This window comes from Anser brachyrhynchus (assembly GCF_964034855.1).
Source record: "Anser brachyrhynchus genome assembly, chromosome: 2".
NCBI lineage: Eukaryota > Metazoa > Chordata > Aves > Anseriformes > Anatidae > Anser > Anser brachyrhynchus.
Genome location: NC_137695.1, coordinates 114,628,585 through 114,650,596, shown reverse-complemented (window position 1 = coordinate 114,650,596; position 22,012 = coordinate 114,628,585). Strand labels below are relative to the sequence as shown.

Below are 22,012 nucleotides of genomic sequence, written 5' to 3'. Positions count from 1 at the left end.
GGAAGGAACTCAAATCTCCCTCTGCTGGACCTGCAGAAAACAGCTACCTGATTACTTGGTTACTTACATCGTCATGTCAGGTTAGATATTAAGGTAGTCACAGGAAGGTCCTATTGGTTACCTTACTGCCTTCATGAGTTCAATTGCCTCAGTTTATCCTTAGCTTTCATATCTTAATCCAGCTGTGAAACTGCAACTGTATCAGAGGTTTGTTTAGCTCATTGGTGACAAATCTTTACTAAATTGTTGCCTATGTAATTGCAATGAAAGAATAAGACCGATTAGTTGTCTAGAGAATCATAGAATAGCAGGTCTACATAATGATCTCCTCAGGAGATCATTCAGCTTGCACCTTCTTCCTGAGAATCATCAGTGCATGTCATTCTTGTCCTCAGATATCTCTGAATCTTAGATTTTCTCGAATCTGTAGTTTCCACACTCCTCTATATAACTACTGTGATTGGAGAATTATTTTTCTTCATTCTGAATGACTTTTGTCTTCAGGTGTTTTCCTCTTTTTTTGCTTAGATTACACCTCCTAAAGAGAAAAGTGTGCAGGGAAAAAAAAAAAAAAAGAGCTTTGGAAAATGTAGGATGATGATACAAGTTATTGCTTAAGACAAACTCCTACTCCTTTCCGTGACTGCCTGCTATTGTAGCAGGATTCCATGAAAAATACTTCTGTATTCTTCTCATATATTGCCTTCATGATTTCATACAGATTGTTCATGTTCTCACTCTCCAAACTGCAGATTCCCAGAATTTTAATGTGTACTCCATCCCCTTCATCATTTTATTTACTTTTCTCTGGGCATTCACTAACTCTGCTATAGCCTTCTTGAAAGGTGGATACCAGAACAAGACACAGTTCTCAAGATGTAGGTGAACAAAAGTGCTGTGAATTAATGCCTTCTGTCCTGTTCTCAATAGTCTTCCTGGTGCTGTCCAACATTTGGTTGGCTATTTTGACTGCCATTGAACAGTGAAATGGTAGCTCTGGAGAACTGTAAATGATGACTCCAAGTTCTCCTTCCTAAGATGTAACTGCCTGTAGGTATGAAAATACTAATCATGTAAACAAAGTCTTCTCAGGTATGTCTAAGATGTTTCTAGCTACTGAGACCTTATTTCAAAGTCAGGGTGGTACCCTGGCAGGCGAGTATAATAGTTGTGTGCACCAGTTAAATGTTTATATTCTAAATTGTTTTTATAGAAAGAAAAGTTCTAAACCTCCAAGGTGACTGAAACAAATAGTTGTGTTTTTAAATAGAAGAATGTAAGAAGAGCATACTATTAAAAATAAAATAAATAAAATAAAATAAAATAAATAAAATAAAATAAAATAAATAAAATAAAATAAAATTCTGAAATTAATTTTGTATTCCTACTAAGAAAGTGAATTCCATAAAGGCAGGTACTGAAGTTCAGGAAGGAAATTAAAATTGCATGTTTTCTTTGGTGATCTTTGTTTTGAGAGTCTATTTCTCATATAAACTGTCATTTAATACTATACCTAATGCTCACAGCAAGAGCCTAAGATCTTTATGTGTTTTTTTTTTTTTTTAAGAAGAAGTAAGAGTCTTCACTATGACTTATCACTGAATAGGAAGATAGCCAAGAAACCTAGCATTATGTGTCTGTCACATTTGGAGAAGTACCTTGTATAATATAGGTGTGGATGATATATCTGTTACCCAGTGAATCATACGATAGTATATTCCTTGTATGTGATTTTGGTGACTGGTGTGTCAAGACAAATCAAGCTCATGGACATAGCTATAAGAAGAAAAATTCGCACTGTAATGTAATATGAACTGCATGGACATAGCTATAAGAAGAAAAATTCGCACTGTAATGTAATATGAACGGCTCCATGACTGAGTGGTAATGAAAGCGAAAAAGTATGGGGTGACTGTAGTCCTGGTACCACTGCAATGGCACAGAAGAGATATGCAGTTATTCAGTATGTGTAAAGTAGTTGTTGGAATAATACAATATCCAGAGAGTATGAATATTCTCAAAGGATATATCTGTGAAATGTTAGTGCCTCTAGATGTCTGATATGTTGTCTCTAATGGATATTAGAAGTGGTCTGTCACCCTCAGTGATGATGGTCAAACTATTTCAATTCTTATTGGTAAGGAAATTTGGGGTAGCAGGGAGTAGATTTCCTGGCAGATGCACAGGGCATTTGCATATTGTAAGTAGTATCTAGGGAAATTATCAAAGCTCTTTCATCTAAAAGTAATAACTAGTGGCCTATCATTGGTATACAGCTATGGAACTTTGCAGAAACATTTTCTAAACATCAGCTGCCGGCAGTGCTATCACAATTCCCCTGAGGTTGTGCCACAGAACTCTTTTTAAAACCATACATCTGCCACTGGTTCTTTAAATCACAGTCATATGGTACAGTATGTAAGAGTTTTATGACGGTATTAGTTTTATTGAGCTAATTTAATAAGATGCAACATGCCAGAAGCACTAATAAAAGAAACATCCCTTTCAGATTTGCTGCTTTGAATAACCTTTGCTACAAAATCCAAAATGCACACCGCATTAATGTGAGCTAATTATTGCATCTGAATAAGTACATATTATACCATGGTACATTTTTGATGACATGAGTCAGTGCCATTTTGCCCAAGACAACTGCTAATGGTAACACACAGTAAATTGCAATTAGAAGGCTTTGGTATGTCATGACTCTTGCAGCATGTCTGATCTGTGGATGGAAGAAAAGTCGAGTGAACCATATAGTCCAAAGCACTCCATTTATTTTTGGTAGAAAGTCAGTCAAGTCAGAGTTCATCTAGCAGAGTTTTGCATATTTAATGAAAATTATGTTGTATTTAACATTTTTATACCTATTTTTTTTCTGTTGCTAGTCAACAAAATTTGAAAAGAGTTTTGTTAAAACTAAGTACATTATCTGACAAAAAATGCTTCTGTTATAAAAAGGACTACCTCAGATAAGAAAGCTGAGGAATTATTCCTGACAAAGATTTTGCTTTCTCAAATCTAAGAACATAGTCCAGCTAGTGAAGTTCAGATTAGGTTATAAAACAAACATTTTGAAGTAAATCATTGGAACAACATATTAACATTCTTGTTATGTCCTTTTTCATCAGCAGTCCTTAATGCTCATTTGCTCTTTAATGAGAGATGGATAGCACAAGGCAACAAGGCTTAAACAGAAATCAAGACTTGATAAAGATTTTGAATTCTATCGAGTGGGTACTGAAAGTCCTTCTTTTATACATCTTTTCCTGAATTTAAAAGAAACAACATTAAACATCATATGTATTTATATAAACATTATATAAAATCAACTTTTTTTTCTTTTTAAAGCAAAAGGTCATAATAAAAGAAGCAAGTTGTGAAATAACAGATATCCATTAAAGAAGTTTTTTCAATTTTTCAATAAAAATGTCATCTGTATTCTGCTGTTTTTCAACATCTCAGTTTAAGATTGTCCTGGGATATAGTTGTAGCTGGAAGTTTCATTCTGCACAACAGTTCTATGTTAGAATATATCCTTTACTTCCAACAGTTCCTCCCAAAATACAATAGTAGAAATAATTACTCTACTCAATTATTAACATGATGATAATAAATATTTTGACCATTTTATTAATCTACCATTTATTTAAAATATTTCGTTACAGAGGGAAGAACTCATCTGGGATTCCAATTAGTTAACTAGCCAGTCACTTAGCTGACACCTGTTTAGGAAACAAACAAACAGACAAACCAAAAACGCCAAGATTATCTGCTAACAGACTCCTTTAATAAGGTATAGATGCATTTTTTTATTGCCACCCCATTGTAGAATTCCATGAGTCATTGAGGACATACAGACTGAGCTTCGAGCATCATTTGTCTTCTAACCAGGGTAGCTGCAAAAGCCAGGGTGAAACTCCAGTTTGCAGATTGGTGCAAAGATGCTTTATTTGAAGAAAAACTTTGGGGCAGAAAAGTTGTGCTTTATTGTTTGTTTGCATATTATTATTATTACACTTTATATATCCTTTATATACACTTTAAGTTGTGTATTGAATGTAAATGTCGTTCAAGTGACTACCACTGCCATATTTAGGAAATCAACCTGCATCAGCAGTAAGTAGAACCAAGCCAGCAACATTACTCAGCAGGCGTTAGCATCTCAGAAACAGAATAAAAGAGAAAAAACATCAAATGATTTAATCCTGAGAACTTTCAGCAGCTACCATCTAACTGGACCTAAAGGTCATCATAATGACTGCCCCTTATTTTCTTCCACAGTTAACAGTGGAAAGTTGTTTAAAAGCAGAAGCAGATTTTTCAAATGCTTTCAGCTGTTTTTTTTGTGTTGTCCCCCCAACCCCCTCTCCCCCCCGCAACAGTATAAGAGTGCTTGACAGGGTCAGCAAATTTTTCTGTGACAGGAGCCTGTTGCACTGAGAACCTGAACTGGGTGTGTACAATGTATCTAATATAGAGGAGAGGTTTAACAGTTCAAACAGGAAAACAGTGAAGCCTCTATCTACAACAGGGAAACAGATTTTCTTTTGCACGGTTCCTGTTTTAATCCTCTACATTGTGAATATCATTTCAAGTTAGAAAACTCTTAATCACTCTCAGGCAGCACCTGCCTGTGCCCCTTGACTTTTTGTAGCATTCAGTATCATATTTTTAGATGCTCTTACTTATATCTAATCTATCTAACTAAAGTAAATGGAAGATACAGTCACTCAGTGTGTCCAAGAAACTCATGGTTTAGTGCCAGGACGGGGACCAATGGTTAGCTAGGTTGGCTGGTAGGTTGATATTTGAAAAGCAAATGTGCTTTTCACATTGCATTTTCCCTCCACAGAACAAGGAAGGGAATTGAAATTTTACATCAATAGTGTATTGTCTGTAAAATATTAGAGGTTTTTGAAGTGCAATTTACAGGTTATAAACGTTTGGGATGGAAGGAATTATTTTTTGTTTATTTGTTTGTTTTCTAAGTAAGGTTTCTCAAACTTGAGGGAAAAAAGTTAGGATTCCAATCAGAAGCTGTGGAGGCAAGGTAAAAAGGTAAGAAATTTGCCTGGCATTTTATTAAGAAAGACAAAAAATATTACAGTTTTTCCTGATACTTTCCCTAAGACTTTCATTTAATGTTGTTAAGGGAAACTACTAACAATATGCACACTGTTTCTCATAAACACACAGCAATAAAACCAGCAGGGAGTGGGGCTTTTTAAAATATTGTTCTTTGCAAGACAGTTGGAATGCAATGGGATTTAAGATAAAATTCTTTACAGAAGTAAATACAACACCATATGTACATGCTGTTAAAAGAGACATGCTTTATTTTGTAGCACGTGTACCCTTTAAATTTCTCAAAATAGATATTCAATGCCAGACTTTGGGCTTTAACTTTTTTTTGTTGTTAACTTTCATCCTATAATGTTTCAGCACAGTTGTTATTTAGGCTGCAATGTTCTTCTGGCTTTTTGAGATCAAGGGTTTAGATTTGGGTAAGTGGGGTTTCAACACCAAAATGTAGAACTTAAACTACTGTCATGTTAGTGATGAATATACTGTTTCTAATTATACAGCAGTACCTGATTGTTAGTAACTTTGTTAGAAAAGTGTTTCCAGAATTAAGCAGATATGAGTTTGGTTTTTGTTTGATTACAGCTTACTTATTGATATTTTGAATTCCTAAACTACCAGTGATTGCAGATTCCAAGTCATTTAGTTTTACATATAACCTTTTTAATCTATTTACTAGATGCTGAACTCCTGATTGCAAGTATAAAAGCATTTCTGGAGAAATTAAATTACTGCACTTTTTTTTTTTTTTTTTTTGTCACAGTGGTATTGTATTCTGACTCCAGTTGCCAGCAGTAGTGGTTGCAATGGCAGAAAGTTCAGAAAAACACTCAGTATCATTTGTTTTGTCAATACATGTACCAGTTCTGGAACAGATCGTCACAACTGGTAATCTCTTCTTTCAGAAATCTCAGCCCACGCAGTAACATCCAGAGAGAAGCTCTGCCTCAAGAGTTGAATCTAATCAGAGACCAAGCCAGAGAACAAATTCTCCTGCTGCTCACACAGCTATTTCTAAATGCAGAAGCTTGCGTGACAAAACCAGCTACAAAACAACATATTTTTCAAAGTCTGATCACATGCTAAGGAAAATAACTTGGAAGAATATGTAGACGAGCCTTGCTGCTGCTTGTTGTTGTACTGTAAGCACTGAATCTTGTTGCAAGGATTATGTACTGTAAGAAATGTCAAACTGAAAAAAACTAGGAACCAAATGAGAAAACACATAGTATAAGGGGCATTCCAATAGTGAGAATAACTTTGCCTCTATTTTCCAGGCTGATGATACTATATTTTGCATTTCATAGACTTTTTTTTACATTCTCTTGGTCTCCCATAGTCTTTGTGACAACATTCTGTGTGTGGTAGGATTGTTTTGAGGATCAGAAGAGTGTTCCACACTTTGATCAGGATGTGGTACTGTGACATGTTGTTGTTTTTTAGCATAGATAGAAATTAAGGGCCACTGGAGTACAAACTGTAACTGTAATGAGCCTTCTCTTTCCTTTTCCTTATACAAAGTCTGTATTCTTACGACATCATTCTCATTTTTCTGCCCAAGTTGAAGGGCTTCTACTAGAAGTGGAATCAGCTGTCAAGTAAAGGTTCACGGTATTCACATTTGAAATTTGAAATTCAAAGTAATCTATAACATGCTGTTTCCAACATCTAAGCTTGCAATTTCTTTTCATGGAAAATTTCTCATGAGTATCTGATGATCAAGGAAATCCCACCAGTCACTTCATTACATTTTAAAGAGCAGACAAATATGAAGAAAATTCAGTCAGGTAGAGATAAACATACATACAGATATACATACCTATGTATACATAAATATGCATATGTATATGTTTATTTCCTAGTACAAACTCTCATCTGTTTGCCCAATTATATCTTAGGTAATGCAAAATGAATCTGAGCCTACTGGGCTGTATAGACAATGACGCCATTTTGATATCAAAAATTTATGGACAAAAGGAATTTTCAGATTTCTTAAACCACTATGCCTTAGCAAAAATAAATTTATTAAAAGTAATTTAAATAAAAGCACAGAATGCAAGTTTTATCATGTAGAGACTTATTTACATTTTAGATAATAGCTTTTCAAAGGAAAGGAGCATTCTGAGAGTCCTAAAATTCATTTAATTCAAGAGGGTATTTTCTGTTCCGGAGGGTAAATTCTAGAAGATACTCTGAAAATTTGTAAAAGAAAAAGTATTCTGATAACAATGCATCCTCTATTTCTTGGAGCATTCTTAGATATGGCATATAACGAGAAATAAGGCAAATCTTGGTAAGGGATTTCAAACCCTCCAAAGAAAAGTTGTTTTCTAATTTATCATTATATATTTCATTTTAAAAATTGGTAGCTATTTTTTAAACTTCATTGTAGTCTCCAGTTTCATATCTATGAAGAACGAAAAGATTTTAAAGTGGACCAAAAAAAAAAAAAAGTGCTCTAGGTGATCCTGCTTGGCAGGGGTGTTGGACTAGACGATCTTCAGAGGTCCTTTCCAACCTCAGCTAGTCTGTGATTCTGTGATTTTTGCACTGGGATTCCCAAACCTGGATACAGTACTCCAAGTGGGGCATCACAAGGGCAGGGCAGAGGAGGACAATCACCTCTCTCAACCTGCTGGCCACTCCTCTTTTGATGCAGCCCAGGATGCAGTTGGCCTTCTAGGCTACATGCATGCACTGCTGGCTCAGGTAGAGCTTTTCATCCTCTAGACTTCCCAAGTCCTTCTCTGCAGGGCTGTTATCAATGAGTTCTCCCAGTATGTATTCCTGTCTCGGATTGCCCTGACCCAGCTGTAGCACCTTGCACTTTGACTTGTTGAACCTCATTAGGTTCACATGGGCCTACTTCTCAAGCTTGTCCAGTTCCCTTTGGATGGCATCCCTTCCTTCTGTTGTGTCAACTGCACCACTCAGCTTGGTGTCACCTGCAAATTTGCTGAGGGTGTACTCAATCCCACTGTCTATGTCACTGATAAAGATATTAAACTGTATCTGTCCCAAGACAGACCCCTGAGGTTCACCAGACCTCCACCTGGACATAGAACCATTGAACACCAAGCTCTGGGTGGAACCTTCAAGACAATTCCTTTTCTACTGAATGATCCACCCTTCATAACCAAATCTCTTCAATTTGGACATCAGGATGTTGCGGGACCATGTCAAAAGCCTTACAGAACTCCAGGTAAATGACTTCGGTTGATCTTCCCATGTCAACTGTTGCAGTCACTCAATCATAGAAGGCCACCAGATTGGTTAGGCATGATTTGCTTTTGGTGAAGCCATGCTGGCTGTCTCAGATCGCCTCCCTGTCTTGCACATGCCTTGACACTGCTTCCAGGAGGATTTGTTCCATGATCTTCCCAGGGACAGAGGTGAGGCTTACTGGTCTGTAGTTCCCTGGGTCCTCCTTTCTACCTTTTTTTTTAAAAATGGGAGTGATGGTTCCCTTTTTCCAGTCACCCAGGACTTTGCCTGACTGCCAGGACTTTTCAAATATGATGGGGAGAGGCTCGGCAACAGCATCAGCCAGTTCCTTCAGGACCCTGGGATAGGTCTCAAACCTGCTCTTTGCTTACAGTAGGAGGGACTTTGCTCCCCCAGCCCTCATCTGTGGGTTCAGGGAAACGAAAGACTTGGGAAGCCTGACTGGCAGTGAAGACTGAGGCAAAGAAGCAGTTGAGTACATCAGCCTTCTCCATGTCTGTTGTTACCAGTTCACCCTTTTCATCCATCAGAGGGAATGATGAAACTCTCCTTGGTCTTTCTTTCCTGTGCAATGTACCTATAGAATCCCTTCTTGTTATTCTTTGCATCCCTTGCCAAGCTCAGTTCCATCTGTGCCTTGGCTTTCCTGTTTCCATCCCTGCATGTGGCGTAGCGACCACATGGACACCAGGGTTCTTTTAGGATCAGTAACTGCTGCTACTTTATTTATGACGTAACTTCATCTCTCTCACTGAGGACCTAACTTCATCTCTCATATTGAGGGCGTAACTTCATTTTCCTTGTTGCAACCCCATCTTGAGGACAGGTCCCCTTCTTATACCATTTGCCCCACAACAGTACTGTTTCGCTAACTATTCATTGGTCAACAACTTTGCCCGGCAACCCCAAACACCCAGCAACTTCCATGCCTTAAGGGCTGGAGAACAAGCAACCTGAGACAACAAGGCATCTCCTGAATCACCCTTCTTTGTTCCCTCTAAACTCTTTACATTCCTGATGGACTCATCGTTAAGAGTCTGATGTTATCACCAACCATGGGGCTTGTCGACCCCCATGGCCACACTCCCATACCTGCATATCTGAACGGTATCCCTATAATTTTGCCAGGCCACATGTCCCTGGTTCCACTGCCTGTGCATTTTCTTCTTGTGCCTCAGTTTAACCAACAGGTCCTTGCTCAGCCATCCTGGTTTTCTGCCCTCCCTGCTCACTTTTTTACACAGGGGGATGGGGAGTTCTTTTGTTCTAAGGAAAACATTCTTAGAGTTGCCAGCTCTTCAGCTCCTTTGTCCCTGAGGACAGTGTTCCAGGGGATCTCATCCACTAGGTCTTTAAATATGTTGAAGTTGTCTCTTCGGAAGTTCAGAGTCCTGACTTTGCTCTTTGCCAGGACCACGTTCCTTGAGATAACTCAACCAGGGCCTGGTCGCTGCAGCCCAGACTGTCTCCAATCGACCTCTTCAATGAGTCCATCCTCACTGGTGAGCACCAGGTCAGTAGCACTTCTCCTCTGGTTGGTTTGTCTAATACTTGGACCAGGAAGTTATCCTCAACACACTCTAGGAATCTTCTATATTGCTTACAGCCTGCTGTGTAGCTTTTCCAGCAGACATCCAGGTGGCCGAAGTCCCCCATCAGGATGAGAGTGTGTGAGTGTGATGCTTCTTGTAGTTGAAGCAAGAATGCCTCATCCACAGGCTCCCCTTGATCAGGTGTCCTGTAGTAGACCCTGACCACAGTGTCCTTTATTGGTGTGGTCTGTAACTTTCACCTACAAGCTCTCAACCTGTTCATGGCCGTTTCTCAGAGGCATCTGTTCACAATCAATCCCTTCCTAATGTAGAGGGCAACACCCCTTCACCCCCTTCCCTGTCTATCTCTTCTGAAGAGCTTGTAGCCCTCTATTCCAGTGTTCCAGTTGTGTGATCTGTCCAACCGCATTTCTGTGACAGCAGTCAGGTCGTATTTGTCTAATTGCACCATGTTTTCCAACTCCTGCTGGTTTCCCATGCTGCATGTGTTGCTGTAGAGGCACTTCAGCTATGTGAAAAAGTAGGAAGGGGTTGTAGTCTTTGGGAGCTGCCAGTCTTGGAAGCCTCTTCGTAATATCATGAATGTGGGCCCCAGGCAGGCAGCAAACCACTCTGTGGAGATTATCTGGATGGTAAATAGGTGCCTCAGTGCCTCTCAGAGTGGAGTCTCCAATGACTAACACCCTTTATGCCTTTTTTGTGGGACTGGTTCTGATGCATGTGGGAGACTGAGCCAAATTTGTATGGTTGGCCTTTCTGAGGTTTTTGCTAGTTCTCTCACAGTCTCCCCTCTCCTTCCATAGAATATCATATCTGTTGTGTAGGGGGTGCTTCAGGGGCAAGGGAGAAACTCCTCCTCCAGTTCCTAACAGACATAAGGGTCCACTCTCCCTTCTCCTGTGAGTCTTTCAAACATGGTTGTTCAGGGCTGGAAGCTTGTTTACCTTCCCCTTGCTAGGGCTTAAGGCAGGGCTGTTGCTCAGATCATGTCAGCATATAATACCATTTCTCAATCTCCCGCTCACATTCCTGGATGCTACATTGCCTGATGAACTCCTTTTGCAACAGAGCCACCTGTTTGAAAACTTTATCCAGCTCTGCATTCAGGACGTAGGGTAACTTCCAGGGACTGGAGTTCCCTGGAACTGAGGGTCTGGGCAGCGCTTTCTATCCTCAGGAGATCTGTTTGGGTGTAGGCCTCTGCCTGGGGAGGTTGTTGCCCCTCCATCTGGGTTTCAGCCTCAGACCAGCAGGCTCAGTGGGTGGACACCATTTCTCTTACAGTAGAAGGCCCTTCATCTGCTGCTCACAGAATACAAAATGACCCACCCTGCACCCTGCCTTGCTCGCCCTGCCTGTGCACACTGCCGCACAAAATACTGCGCCATGCCCTGACTGCCCACTCTGTTTGCAGCGCACCTGGTCTCACATGCTCCCTAGGGGTTGCCTTTGGACCACAGAGAAGGGGCACTCCTGGCTCCTTTATTCTCATCCTAAATCCAAAACACAGCACCATACCAGATACTGTGAAAAAAAATAATTCTATCCCAGTCAAAACCAAGACAGAACCACAGGTCTGCAAAAATCAGGACATGTTTAAATATTACCAAGAAGCAACTTGCAGATTACCAGTTTAATACTTTCAATTATTATTTATTATGGTTTTTTTTGTGGTGTAATCTCATCTTTTCCTATCCAATATTTCAATGCATTTTTTGTTTTACTTTTGTTTTAACTGGATGTCAGCAGGTACAAAGTATGTTACAGAATCAGAACATGAAAGTTTTAACTATGATCTCACCCTATAAATCAGAAAACTGGACATTTGCAAACACTTTTGGAGGCAGGACTTAAGTTCTGATCCAGTTTTATGTTTGAATGTCTGCAAGATGTATTCTTGGGTATTTACATTTCTGGGTTACGGTTACTTTTTGTCAGTATTGTCTGTTTACAACAGAAACTCTCTAGAAGATGATTATATCTCTGATTCAAATCTTCCTGACTCTAATAGATTCCATCTGGAGGGACTATGCACTTGTAAATACTCTAGTACAATTGGGAGAACCTTTTGTGTGGGAACTTTAATGTAGGCTTCCAAAATCTTTAAACATTTCCAAGACAGGTCACTATTCTATTCACTTTCAAATGAGCTATTCATTTCAGTGAGATTACTTCAAGCTTTGCAGCATCTTTTGCATGACAAAAACTGAGCAAAAAAATCCAGATAGAATCCACATCACGAAGCAGCATAATGTTTGGTCTAATGATTAGGCTAAGAGCCAGAAGGAGCAGGCTATGTAAACTCAGAGACAATGAGCTCTCACTATTCACCATTGCACTTCTTCCAGTGATTTATAGCAATAATTCTGTGATTTTGCCATCCTTGATTTTGAGTATTGCCATTACATTTCTCTTTAAAGTTGGGCAACAATTCTTGTTAGTTTGATGGGGTGCAGCCTTACATCTACATTTCTATATATCTCTATAAAAGCAAACTCTTAGAACACTAAACATTTGAGAGATACTTAACCCTCTTCAGTTCCTTGAGGGTTTGATTACTCAATGCATCACAAGAAGGATCAGGTCCAAGACATGAATATCTAAAAGCAAGGAAAACATATAAAGACAGCCGAATAGCAATATAAAGATATTCAAAAGTAATTCTTACTCTTTGAAGAGCTGAACATTTTTCCTGTGATAGATAAATAAATATATAAGTATCTGTAATCCAAAATAATTGACTAGCCTTACTTAGACCTATAATTTTTTAACTCACGTATTTGACAATCACTTTTAAAGAGTTCTTTACTTAAATAGAGTGTTGTGATCCTCAAAAGAATTTTTGATTAAGTGCTTCCCACCTGATTTTATTTTTTTTCTGAAAACTAGCAGGTTGCACTCTTTCTGTAGCTCAAGCAAGCTCTTCAGATTTAGAAGTGACAGAATTTAAATCAAAACGTTCATTTCTGTTTTCTTCTCTCCAACAATACAAATGGGTATTCAGTGTAAATGTACGTGGAGGAAAAGATTTTCATAGGCACTAGTAAAACCCAGCTGAGCTGAAAGAACCTGGAGCAGCAGAGGAGATCGCATTAGTTGACAACACCTAGGGTCTGCAAGGTATATCCAGGCTCTACATACCTCTGGAGTCCTGACTTCTCATCTTGCAAGCCAGGAACCTTGTCAGTGTGTACTGCATCTTCTGTTCAATTATTTTCTGCAAAGAGAAGGGAGGTATGAACAGAAGGCCTGGCGTGCATGTTGGTATTAAATAGATATGAAGCTGGGTCGTGGCCAAGGTGTATACACAGTCCAGGTTCTTAGATTGACTGGAGCCAGATTTAGAAGCCAGCCAAATTCTAGAACTGAAACCACTAGTCCTTTTGTTGTTTTTTCATGACATGCTTAAATGGACCCAAACATGTACCAAGGACTGATTCAGTTGTGGCATCACCTTGCAGCAGGAGTTGGCCTCATACAAGACAATGTGAGATTACTATTATCAGAGATTGCAGTTTGATGTAGGGAAAAAGTGTCAGGAAATGCCTGATCCCTCTGAAGCTGTGTTTTACCTGTTAGGTATGCTTGGTTATGATGGTTAGGCTTAAAAATGTGAATCAATGTATGTGCTATGAAGTATGTAATTTTGATAAAGGAAATGTTGGAAAACAATGCCTGTGACAGCGGAGCCTGACTAAGCTCCATCCATAAGCAAACAGCTATTCTGGCTACTGTTAAACACCAGCTTGGTTTCACTGGTGCCTTTTCCACTAACAGCCTTTCTGAAATCTCTAATATACAGGTTGATTGCTACAATTCTCAAATTTTTGGGAACTATATTGCTTTGACTTTTTGTCTTGATAACGAGACTCTAATATTTTTACTTTACCAACAAGTCACTAAAGGTGATATCTGTGTAGATGTTTTCTAAAATTTAAGGAGAATTGAAGGTATTGTTCTTGATAGAATTTTGTGATTGCACTTGTGTGATTGCACCAATAAGCATGGTCATTACTGTGCTAAGAAACATCACAACTTTTGCACTTTGTGGCATATTCAAATAACATTTATGAATACAGACTGATATACATATAAACACAAATATAAATGCATATTATCACTATATATATATATATATAATATGTATACATATACACACACACAATCTGGCTTTGCAGAAAACATCTGTTACTGATTGTGGTTTGACTTGCTTCCATGAGGCATTAAGTTCCTTTATCATAACCATCTGTCATTTTTTGCCATGTACACTGAATTAATTACAGAATTTTAAACAGCTCATTTAAAACAAACCGCAAACAAAATTACTATCTGGTGAGAGGAGAGCAGTTTATGAATAATATGTGTATTCCTACTGTGAAGACAGTAGCCACTATTAAGAATTAGTAACTCAACTCATCTCTGAACTTTTAGGTATATAATATTATGGCTTGTAATGTAAAGAAGCTCATGCTGTTATGAGCAAACCCCAGATCCTTCAGAAATGGAAAACTACACACAAATCAAGGTAAAGGGAAAATAAATTTAATCCTTAAACTACTTTTCTTCATAAAACAGTGGAATATCAAACCTTTGAATGGTGCTTTGATGACAAATTAACTTTTGGCATAAGTAGGAACAATCCTTTGAATCAATAGAGGTATGCCATTTACGTTTGCTAATGTAGAGCCCTGGATTTACTTTAAACCTTCTTTTTCAGTAGAGGTACAAGAGGTTTGCTTTTATAAAGCTTTCCTATCTCAACCCTCTGTAAGCTTTAGGATAGTTTTATGTCTTTTATTATCTCCATCAATGCTCCAATACTGTGGGGAGAAAGACGCATATTGGCACCTGCACAACACTTTCTCATTCCAATTTCATGTGGGGAAAAATGGAAGAAAATGTGAAAACTTTGACCCTCTTTTCTATGCATGAATACTCTTGACTAGCCTGTGTAATAAATATTAGAATTGGTCAAGCTGTTTTGTTAAGAAAGAAGGCATACACTCCTACAAGAATTATTTCTGAAAGAGTACATAATGGAAATATTTGGGTTAGTGCTTGCCAAGAGTCAGGGTTGAACAGGCTAACTCATTATACTAATTGTGTTCTTCATTCCGTTGTTTTTGTAGTCTGTACCAATTACGGAGACATTACTAAGATTAGATGTCCCCAATTGTTCCGATTAGGCAACAGTACATACTGATTTTTTTATACGAATATGGTTTCAGTTCAAGAATGTATCTAGTGGCTGTTACTTTTCCAGTTTTTAAGATATATCCTCTGACAAACTAAAAACGTGCTGGAGCTACTTTATATCTTCATTTGCTCTCATATATAGATATAAAAAATAAATCTCTACCTTCCTGCAAATTGTTAAACAATTACTTTGCTCATCATCTGCAATGTGCATTATAATTTTATCACTTTCAATCTAAATTTTTGCTGAAAATCATGTGTTCCTTTGATCTCTAAGATAAAAGTAAATTTCTTAGTGAATATGTCTTTACTGGCATCGTTCCAGCTTTCTTCTCTTGTTCTCTGTAACCAAACAACTGCATCCCAACATTTTAAAATACAGAGCTGTCACTATTTTAAGTACTCAGTCCCATTTGCTCTTAATTATTGCACATTTAAACTGAAAATTCACATTTCTAAAGATGATATAGGCTTGTATATATTCTAATTAGGCAAACTAAATTAATTCTGACTACATAATAAAGTAAAACAAACAAAAGAAAAACAAAGTAGAAAATAAGTGCACAGTAAAAACTACTTTATGTGTACATTACAAACTTTTAACTTAATACTAGAAAGTTCAGCAATGTCATAAATGAAATTGCCAGTTCAACATGAGAATTATGATAGTCTTTAATTGCATGACCTTACAGTACTTTGTGTGCAACTATGGGAAATACATGCCTTGAATATATTACTCATTCATCTATAGAAAAGACTTGGTACTGTTTATTCAGTGTTACAAATCTACTTTGCAAGAAAAGAAAAAAAAATGTGTGATCATGTAATTAAAAATTGTATCATAAAGTGTATCACAAAAGTGCAACCCTCCTTTTCTGAATGACTTTATAACCCTGACAGCTGTCATTGTTTTTAGCAGCTTTATTTTGGTATGTGATGTCTTTATTTAAGACTCCCCTTTTCAAGACTGACATCAAATTTTGTCATATAAAGTTCTATATGGATTACAGGAATAGTGTGAACTGTTATAACCATTTAAACTACAGTCATGGCATTTAAGGGTGTCATTGTCTGTGTGGAAGTGATGATATTTAGCTAGAAGGTGTCAGAAATAATTGCTCAATACAGAGGAATTTCACTGGCTTTTCCTATGTTGTTTTCATATATTATCTATATCACTATATAGAGGTCTCATCAGTCTAGGTATTAAGGCTCACTGAATGGTGTCAAATGCAACTTAGCCGCTCCACCTGAACCTCCTGACCAGTTGACAGTGCCATCCTGTGCAGCCAAATAGTCTTCATGGGTGAGTTCACAACTGGCACTGATACTGGCAGGAGTTTTCCCTGGCTGTCCACACTTATCCCAGGATGCAGGTTTGTGTGGTTTACACCACCTCATTAAAAAAAATCTCAGCTTCTTTGAATACACGTCCTTGGGTTATCTGCAAAGTGGGCCAGCTTCCAATGCCATCAAAATCTTGCCAGCTCAAGCAGTGTACCCACACCTTCAAGTATTCTTTCACTGCCTCTGTGGTCACATCAGCTATAACTGTCTGCTCCCCAAATGTCTTTTGCAAGAGACCCGCTAAAAAAGTCAACACACATACCCACAGCAGAGGCCACAATATTTGCAATCCTTCTCTCAGGGGGCTTTTAAGCATTGTTTTAGTCAGAACTTGTGGTCTGACATTGTCCTCAAACACTGTAACCACAACCACGAAGAGATCCAAATTTACCAGGCAAAAAGACGGCATTGGTTAAATGCAGTATACTGAGGCAGCCAACATCATACACAAATACTATATCCCATATGTCAGATATTGCTGAGACCCATGGCAGCTACTGTCTCTCCCTGCTGGTAGATGCTGAACAGCCCAGATGTATTAAATTTTAACAGGCAACAGACCTGACCACATCTGCAATACCTTCCCCTTCCCCTCCCCCTCATCTTACCTATCTTACAGATATGTTGTGGCAGAGACAAGATACTGCAGTAATTCATGTGCATATTATGCTTCATATGCATACTATGGCACAGAGCTGCAGAACAAGGAACACAAGGATGTGTGTTCCATGCCTGGGTTTGCATGCCTCTACCATTCCTCATTCCCTTCCTCCTCCCTTCTCCGCCCCAGCCGCCCTGTGGTGACAGCATAGATGTAGTTGGTTGAACGCTGAGCCCTGCAAGAGGCTCAGGCATGCTCAGGAAGGATGAAATTTCCACAAATTTTAGCACTTAAAAGACAGCCAAAATATAGACTAAACATTTTCTGAAATGCAAAACTCTCCCGTCTGACTGTTACAGATGAAAGAGACACTAGCAAAAAAAAGGGCACCTACAAGGAAGTCAAAAACCTGACTGACTCAATCTCTCTGTTCTGTGTGAAACTGAAAAAAGCCTTTCAGACAAGGGCAATCGCACTACAGTCATGTGGACATGGAGCATATAGTCAGCAGTAAAATCCAGGGGAATGAAGCCCTTTAACCAACAGGTCATTATCTGTGCACATAATTAATATAATCTGTATTAACTCTATGTTAACATACCTACCAAGTCAGTGGGTTTTTGTTACTGAAGAAATAATCGCATTTTAACTTAGAGATAAGTAGTGAAGGTCTTCACCTAGAAATTATTTTATTTTTCATGCTCTATTTATTTATAATTCTGTTGAGAAATATACTGCATAATGACTTTACATTTTGCTCTCAGAGAAATATATTATGAGGCTGCACACTGACATTTGTAGAATTTTATACCACATGGCACATACCAAATAGACTGGGGAAATTAGTCTCAGATTTATAAACAAAACTTCTTACACAAGTGACTCATTTTAGTTGAATGTGGATGGCCCTTAATAGGAACACATATGTTTATGCTAAATAACCTGTAATACCAACTGAGGTGGCACAATTCTCTCCACCATTAGGAAGATTGATTTTGCCTTGGAGTGTCTCTACTCAACAGAAGTACCCTTCAGGTAAGTTGAAAAAGTTATCAGGCGTGTAGTGTAAATGAGCAGTGAAGATTCTGGAGATGGAGGAAAGCTATAGCATGCCACTTCAGTTCCCTAAAACGTTAAACAATCAAAAAACCTCTTTCCCCCTCCCCCCAAACAATCAAGCAAACAACAACAACAACAAAAAATCTATGCAACTGTGATATCAAAATGCTTCTTATAAATTGCCTGACATTAAAGTATGGAAGAATTCTGAATTTAGGGGGAAAAAAAAGCAAAGAAATACTGAAATTTAGCCATTGAACTCAGTAAATGTAGAAAGTATTTAATGACAGATATAGGCAATCATAGGACAGGATTAATTCTATGAAATTTGTGTTACTGCATTGTAAATATTTTGTGAGATCATATTAAACTTAAAGTAAAGCTTAAACAAGGTAGCTTTCAATATGGAAGAGATTTGAAGATGATTTTTGATTAATAAAATGTCTAAATGAATATGGTGAATTTGACAACACCACCTTTATTGTTTTTTCAAACGCTGTAGGCTGGTTACAAACAAAGAACCTGAAAATCATGCAGGCTCAGAAATGCTAACTAAAACAATAGGAAGACAGTCAGAAATAGAGGAAGAAGGAACCTTGTACTGTTATGAGCTTTATTCATTTATAGGAAGCTGTTGGATTCTAGTTCTTTTAACCAGGTCCTCAGAATTATAAGTAACTTCTAAGTACAATCTTTTCTCTCTGAAAGCTTTTGTGAGTTCAAAGGAGGCAGAAGGAAATGTAGTTACCCAGAGAGACTAGATATATATTTATACATACATATAAACCATATCTTTGCTATATAAATATGTTCTACAGGTCTAAATTATAAACTTCAGTATGCATTTGATTCAATAAACTCTAAGGGTATCTCTGTCAAGGTATGTCTGATTTCTTTCTACCCTATAATGTGTGCATAGATTAAAATGTTAATTTACTCTCACTAGTCTGTTTAATTTAGGCCCATGGGTGCTAGATGAGAAGAACAGGGGAGCACTTGAAGAGGTAATAACCTTATTCAGGCATTGTGTTGCTCAGATCATAGAAGGTGTCATCTCTTTCAGAAAACAGTCTCTTATTTTGGCAGATAACACTAAAAGTTTATGAGGTCTTAACAATATACTGCTAATTTTTTTAATTATTATTTTTAATTAGTGTCCCTTTCAATTTAAAACATTTCTATATCCATAGTTTCATATGCAATGAAAAATTTACATTTCTAGAATTGCAAAACAGTCCATAAATCTATAATAATTTGCAGCATGACTCCATTGCTCTCCTCTGTCTGTACCTCTTTACTGAAGCACACACCAGAGCTCTGTACTTTTGGAACCTTTCAAAGAACTGTTCACAGAATTGAATCCATATATAGAGTGAATCTGTATTTAACCATAGTCAGTTATATAAGGAGCTTCCTGACATATTCAGTGAGTGAATACCATATTTGTTATTTGTTGTTGGTATTTGTTATTGGTATTGGTATTTGTTATTATTTCTCATGGAGACTTTGCATGTCATTTTCTAAGTGACTGCTCATGTTTTACACAGAATAAGAAAATATCTGTGGATAGGACTATTATCTATTTAATCTGAAATCTCCATCTTGTCCATTTCTTTAGAATATTCCAGATAGAAAACAGGCTTCAGAGCCCAGAGAGGTATCACATTAGAGACCCCTGAGCAAGCTATATATGTCTATATAGTGAAAAGGGTTGCTGAACATACGTATTTTCCTACCTAGCGCAGCAGACAGAAACAGCAGAGGGCTAAGTCCCTGCTAAATAGACCAGCCTGTTATTGGGGCTTATTAGCTCTGAGCAATCACAGGCATTTATATGCATTTATGCAGCTTCCAGCTCTGGAGCATTTTTCATCTAGCTTGGGGACTTCTGCACTGCAACCTACTGTGAAGAGCAAATGCACCTAGTGCTATGGTTATGACCACAGAGCTATCTCATGAAGAGCCTGCAGAGCTCAGAAGGACAAAGAACCTCAATCCTTACAAATTAATTTCCCTTGTCAATGAAAAACAATTTAAAGAGCTCCATGATTAGCAAACTCTTAAGACTTGCATTAGTATCTGGTCTTCACATTACCTGTGAAACAGACAGTGTTTTGTAGTATATATTCAAAGCGCTACCAACACTGAGGTCTGCATATAAGGTGGTGATCTGCCAGACTATTATAACGTTCTCTCCCTGTGAGAGAATTAAGCAACTTTTCTCCACACATTGAGAAAATGTTTGATATAAATGTGCAGTTCCTTACCATAAACAGCTCAACACTGACTGTCTTTAGAGAAAATTCTATTTTTAATAATTGTATCCTGTATAACTAATGGTAGTTCCAAAGCTCTGTTTAGCATCAGAGAGGACTTTATGTCCTCCCACTTTTTTTTTTCTTTTTTTTTTTTTATAATGTCCATAAAATATGGATCTAATATAAAATTGTTTAAGGGGAAAAAAAAATGTATCTCTTGATTCTATACAACTGGCTTTTACTAATGAGTTACAACTTTCTTACCCTTAGTTCTTTTCATTCAGATCTTGGAAGATAACATGATGGGCTTAGTGTTAGCAGTGCTTAGTGTGGAAAGCTTACTCTATAACTTCAGAGGCAGCTATTAAACATATCAATTAACGTGCACATCTTACGTCTGTATTTTTCTGGGCCCTTCTAGCTGATTTGTCCAGGCTGCATTCTGTATATCTGCAAAGTTGTTTTTCAACAATGATGTGCAACCTGATTCTCTGAACAATTGCAATGCAAAGGATGTAGATTAACAGGGAGTATCAATACACAGTTGTCAGATGTGCAGGCATTTTCAAACATAACTGCTGCCCTTGCACTCCTTGTTTGAAAATTATCTCAGAAATCTGTACTAGTGTTTATGAAAGAACTGTAGCACTTTTCATTCAGTTTTTTTTTTCTTTAAATTTATCCACAGAGCAGGACTAGACAGATACTGAAATATTCAGTTTCTCTTGCTGCCTGAGTAGTTTTACAAATACATAACTCAGGCACAAGAGCAGTACATTATTTTTCTTCCTGAGAGTACTATCTCTGAAATATATCACTTGCAGGGATAATGGAGAGAGAATGGGAAATGTGTTCTGCTTCAACTACCAACTGCAATTCAGCTTTCCAGAGCTATTGTTTTGATACTACACTGGGATGGCACTGAGATGTTGGGCCCAAGAATCCTCATCAAGAACAATAGGCATTACTGTGGTAAGCTGATATTCAGATCTGCTCAAAAATAGCATAGTTAAATTGGACTACTGTTAGGTAATACAGACAATGTGAATGCTAAGGGGTGGAAGTAAAGACTGAACTAGAAAATGCACTCCAAAAGTTGAATCTATAAGACTGCTTTTATGCTTTTTCCAATAATAGACTAAAACAAATTAAAGGAGTTCCTAAAACTTTATTTAAGAGGCACAACTCCAGTGTCCAAAATGGCTATTCAACTATTTCATAAGAGGATATAATAGAAAGACCTGCGCATTCAAATATTCTTCAGTTTCAGCAGAAAATATTCTGAAGATAATTAAGTATTTGAAAGATCTTTCAGTGGCCGGAAGTGGGAAAAAATATGCTGTAGCCAACAACAGCAATATTTTTACTTCTCTGACTTGCTTAAAGCTTTTACTTCCTATCTTCATTTACTGGTGTAGCCCTTTGGGCCTCTGTGAAGCTCCACTCATTTAAGTGACAGGCACAGAAGTCTATGCCAGCAGATCCAGAGGCAAGATCAGGGCACAAGGTGGTTCATAAATAAATGTAGGAACTGCAGGTACCTCTTGGGCCTCTGAGATCTGCTGCTACCAATTTCTCATTTGGGTGGTAAAGGAAAGACGTAGCTTTCAATAGGTACAAAGTTATAAAGTTAATATAACTGCTCCTTGCAGAAATGTATGCATACAGTGCAATGATGAAAACCTGCC

General features: G+C 37.8%; 1 long non-coding RNA gene across 2 annotated transcripts; it reads left to right on the top strand.

Annotated features, from left to right (window-relative positions):
- The first annotated feature begins 4,365 nt into the window (after positions 1–4,365).
- Positions 4,366–21,820, top strand: LOC308189625. Of its 2 annotated transcripts, XR_013946479.1 has the most exons (4): positions 4,366–4,456; positions 4,993–5,061; positions 5,991–9,823; positions 21,149–21,820. It is a non-coding gene; the product is annotated as an uncharacterized lncRNA (long non-coding RNA). The 2 variants fall into 2 exon arrangements; XR_013946480.1 differs by lacking the exon at positions 21,149–21,820 and having other exon boundaries at positions 5,991–14,006.
- Positions 21,821–22,012: the final 192 nt, after the last annotated feature.